Source organism: Eubalaena glacialis, chromosome 1 (genome assembly GCF_028564815.1).
Source record: "Eubalaena glacialis isolate mEubGla1 chromosome 1, mEubGla1.1.hap2.+ XY, whole genome shotgun sequence".
In the NCBI taxonomy this organism is placed as follows: Eukaryota; Metazoa; Chordata; class Mammalia; order Artiodactyla; family Balaenidae; genus Eubalaena; species Eubalaena glacialis.
Window position 1 is genome coordinate 7,945,602 of NC_083716.1, and position 5,004 is coordinate 7,950,605.

General features: G+C 43.3%; 1 pseudogene; it reads left to right on the forward strand.

Annotated features, from left to right (window-relative positions):
* Positions 1-1,785: 1,785 nt before the first annotated feature.
* LOC133092716 (elongation factor 1-alpha 1-like) lies at positions 1,786-3,175 on the forward strand (annotated as a pseudogene).
* The last annotated feature ends 1,829 nt before the right edge of the window (positions 3,176-5,004 follow it).

The window sequence follows — 5,004 nt, forward strand, 5'->3', positions numbered from 1 at the left end:
GAATTTCTTCTTCAGGCAGGTAGTTTCACATCCCTCTGATCACACTGTGATGGGTGGTGACCTAGTCCAAAGGATCTTTGGGAAAATGAGGTTCTTTCCCAGGGCTGGGATCTGACCAGAAGCCTTTGGAGCTGAGTACTGGCTTCTCCCAGGCTGGGAAGCTGCACTTGTATCACATCTGGGTGTGGGCCATATTGATGGTGGAACTGCAAAACCCAGGATGGGCAGCCCCACCTGTGGGGCACTTGATAGGGAATTACTCAGAGGAAGAAGATACAGCAGGGCTCTGAGGGAACAGATGCTCTCCTGGGAGCATCCAGTGGAAATTCTTTTCCATTCAAAGTCAGAGTCAAATAAGAGAAGGTCTTTAGAAATGAGGGTTTTTCAGGGAGCACTTGAAACCATTTCGTAGAAATCCGGACTGTTTTAAAGAGAAACAGGAGTGGCAAGATGTCCAAAAATTAATTTTTAAAATTAATTCCATCATCTTTTCAATTGTCCAAGTCATTTAGTTTTGTTTTTATTGCATTATTTTCTTTCTTAAGACTGGATTCTTTGAAATAATACTGTGATGAATATGGAGGTCATTCACTTTTTGTATTCCTTTTTTATTAACAATTTTGTTGAGATGCAATTCACCTATCATATAGTTCATCCATTTAAAGGGCACAGCTCTAACACAGGGAACTCTACTCAGTATTCTGTATTAGCCTATATGGGAAAAGAATCTGAAAAAGAACGAATATATGTATACGTATAATTGAATCACTTTGCTGCACATCTGAAACTAACACAACATTGTAAGTCGACTATAGGCCAATAAAATGTTTTTAAAAATAAAAAAATAAAGTGCACAGCTCAATGGTTTTTAGTATATTCCCCAAATTGTACATCCACCACCACAATCAATTTTAGAGCCTTACATATATACAATGGAATATTACTCAGCTGTAAAAAGAAGCGAAATTGAGTTATTTGTAGTGAGGTGGATGGACCTAGTGTCTGTCATACAGAGTGAAGTAAGTCAGAAAGAGAAAAACAAATACCGTATGCTAACACACACACACACACACACACACACATATATATATAAAGGTTCTGATGAACCTAGGGGCAGGACAGGAATAAAGACGCAGACATAGAGAATGGACTTGAGGACACGGGGAGGGGGAAGGGTAAGCTGGGACGAAGTGAGAGGATGGCATGGACATATATACACTACCAAATGTAAAATAGATAGCTAGTGGGAAGTAGCCGCATAGCACAGGGAGATCAGCTCAGTGCTTTGTGACCACCTAGAGGGGTGAGATAAGGAGGGTGGGAGGGAGGCGCAAGAGGGAGAGGATATGGGGATATATGTATATATATAGCTGATTCACTTTGTTATACAGCAGAAACTAACACACCATTGTAAAGCAATTATACTCCAATAAAGATGTTAAAAAAAAAATTTTTTTTTAGAGCCTTCATTATCCTCAGAGGGTACAGCCTTGGGCATGAGCATAAGCCCACCACCCTGGGATGACGGTGGTCTTAGCAGGGCTGTCTTTGATTGTGTCTTTTTCTGATTTCTTTGTTAAGCTGTTTGCTTCAATTGGGAATACACCCAGCCCAGCAGGAGGTAAGAGAGTCCACCTGCTGATTGCTCTATTGTTTTCAAAAATGTCCAGGGACATAAATTGCTCCACAGCCTGATCCAATTAAATTCAAGCAGGGGGCTTTTTCGCAACAGGTTTGCCACCAGGACACAGGTATGGTGAAAACCACTGCTAAACCTAAGCAAAAATGGGAAAGGAGAAGACCCACATCAACATCGTTGTCATTGGACATGTAGATTCGGGGAAGTCTACCACTACTGGCCATCTGATCTACAAATGTGGTGGGATCGACAAGAGAACCATTGAAAAGTTAGAGAAGGAGGCAGCCGAGATGGGAAAGAGCTCCTTCAAGTATGCCTGGGTCTTGGACAAACTGAAAGCTGAACGCGAGAATGGTATCACCAGTGATATCTCCCTACGGAAATTTGAGACCAGCAAGTACTATGTGACCATCATTGATGCCCCAGGACGCAGAGACTTCATCAAAAACATGATTACAGGCACATCCCAGGCTGATTGTGCTGTCCTGATTGTTGCTGCTGGTGCTGGTGAATTTGAAACAGGTGTTTCCAAGAATGGGCAGACCCGTGAGCACGCCCTTCCATCCTACACTCTGGGTGTGAAACAACTCATTGTTGGAGTTGACAGAATGGATTCCACTGAGCCACCCTACAGCCGGAAGAGATACGAGGAAACTGTTAAGGAAGTCAGCACCTCCATTAAGAAAATTGGCTACAACCCCGACACAGTAGCATTTGTGCCAGTTTCTGGCTGGAATGGTGACAATATGCTGGAGCCAAGTGCTAATATGCCGTGGTTCAAGGGATGGAAAGTCACCCGTAAAGACGGCAATGCCAGTGGAACCACACTGCTTGAAGCTCTGGATTGCATCCTGCCACCAACTCGCCCAACTGACAAGCCCTTGCGTTTGCCCCTCCAGGACGTCTACAAAATTGGTGGTATTGGCATTGTTCCTGTGGGTCGAGTGGAGACTGGTGTTCTCAAACCTGGCATGGTGGTCACCTTTGCTCCAGTCAACGTGACAACTGAAGTGAAGTCTGTTGAAATGCACCATGAAGTTTTGAGTGAAGCACTTCCTGGGGACAATGTGGGCTTCAATGTCAAGAACGTGTCTGGTCAAAGATGTTCGTCATGGCAATGTGGCTGGTGACAGCAAAAATGACCCACCGATGGAAGCAGCTGGCTTCACAGCTCAGGCAATTATCTTGAACCATCCAGGCCAAATCAGTGCGGGATATGCACCTGTGCTGAACTGTCACACAGCTCACATTGCTTGCAAGTTTGCTGAGCTGAAGGAGAAGATTGATCGTCGTTCTGGGAAAAAGCTGGAAGATGGCCCCAAATTCTGAAATCTGGTGACGCTGCCATCGTTGATATGGCTTCCTGGCAAACCCATGTGTGTTGAGAGCTTCTCTGACTATCCTCCTCTGGGCCGTTTTGCTGTTGGTGACATGAGACAGACGGTTGCTGTGGGTGTCATCGAAGCAGTGGACAAGAAGGGAGCTGGAGCTGGCAAGGTCACCACGTCTGCTCAGAAAGCTCAGAAGGCTAAATGAATATTATCCCCAATACCTGCCACCCCAGTCTTAATCAGTGGTGGTAGAACGGTCTCAGAACTGTTTGTCTCAATCGGCCATTTAAGTTTAATAGCAAAAGACTGGTTAGTGATAACAATGCATCGTAAAACCTTCAGAAGGAAAGGAGAATGTTTTGTGGACCATTTGTTTTGTGTGTGACAGTTTTAAGTTATTAGTTTTTAAAATCAGTACATTTTAATGGAAACAACTTGACCAAAAATCTGTCACAGAATTTGAGACCCATTAAAAAAGTTTAATGAGAAAAAAAAAAAACAATTCAGGCAGGGGTAGATTGTGAGGCCAGTTTTGAGGTTTGTTTGGAGCCCAGGAGGGCTCTTCTTGTCTGTCTCTTTGCCTGGTTCTCTCTGGTGAACTATCTAGCTTGGGTTTGGCTTATTGTTCTTAATTAAGAGAGGCTGTTGTTTTCAAGAGTGCCCTTAGGCATGAACTTCCTCACATTCTGTTTTAAATAAAGTCATTTCCTTTGGGAGCACTTCAGAGAGCTTTCTTTTCTCATGGATTAAATCTCCCCTGTGCCAACTCTCTGAGCTCTAGTTCTGGGTGCCTCTGGCCTCCTCAGCTTGCCTCTTCTTGGAAACTGTGCCCCTTGAGCAAGCTGTGGTGAGGCGGTTGGGGGCCCAGTCCTCTGGGCCTGCCCGGCCTGGGGTAGAGCCTCTGTCCCAAGACCGTGGCCAGGAGGAAGGTTGCCCCAACCTCTCGGTCACACTCACCAGGAATTTAGCCTTCTCAACTTAGAGTTGGGGGGAATGAGACATGCTGGTGGCCTGTCCCTCCTGGTGAGATATGTAAGCCTTTATTAGGATTTGAAGGGTGAGGGAGCCCCGACTTCTTGGCCACACCCATGTGGAGGGAAGCTTCTGTCAAGTTGAGCTTGAGTGGGGGAGGGAGAGAGCAGGTTGTGGCTGAAATGCCACGACTCTTGCTGTTCTTACTGAGTTTTAGTAGATTTTGTTGAGTAGATGTTTCTTTGTTTGTCACATGCCCTTAGGACAGTTCCCAGAGACTTTAAATGGTTGTTCTTTTTTTTTTTTTAAATAGTTTTTGCCAGCTTTGCTGGTTCCATGGAGTTACTCTCTCAGTCATCCCAGAAGTGGAAACTGTGTTGTTTTATTGTAATAATGAAGGCATCTTTATATTATGAATTTACCCCAAACACAGCTTTGATGGTATGTGATAAGTTTTGACAAGTCATGTTCTAATTTTCTGTTATATTTATAATTCATTTTCTGAACCCAAAAGGAAGACTATTTTAGTTTTCAGATGGGTTGTCTGTCTATCTATCTATCTATCTATCTACCTACTTTTGGTTTTCAGGCTTTCAGCATTCCAGTCTAGCTTTTGTTGGATTTTGTGGTTTGGAGAATGGCTTGTACAATTTCTGCTCTTTGTAATTTAGAGGAGTTATCTTTTTGGACAAGTAAGTATAAGTTTTTGCAAATGCTCCATCAATATACCTTTGAGAAAAAGGTATATTCTCTCCTTGTGAGGCACAAAAGTCAGCATCTATCTATTAATTTAACCTTATTAATTATATCATTTTGCTCCTCTAGCTGTATGATAGACAATACTCCAGCATATAGAGATGGGATAGAAGGAGAAAAGAAATTGCAAAGCAAATGTGTAAAGCAATTTTAGCTAGCTCATGGTGATTTCATAGGAAGTACTACTTGATGCATTTTCCCCAGAAGCTTATCCAGGTAGCACAGAGTACAGATTCATAAAACTTTTGGCTTAGAAGGGACCCTGGAGGTTTTCCAGTTCCTACCTCCTTGTTTAATAAATGAGGA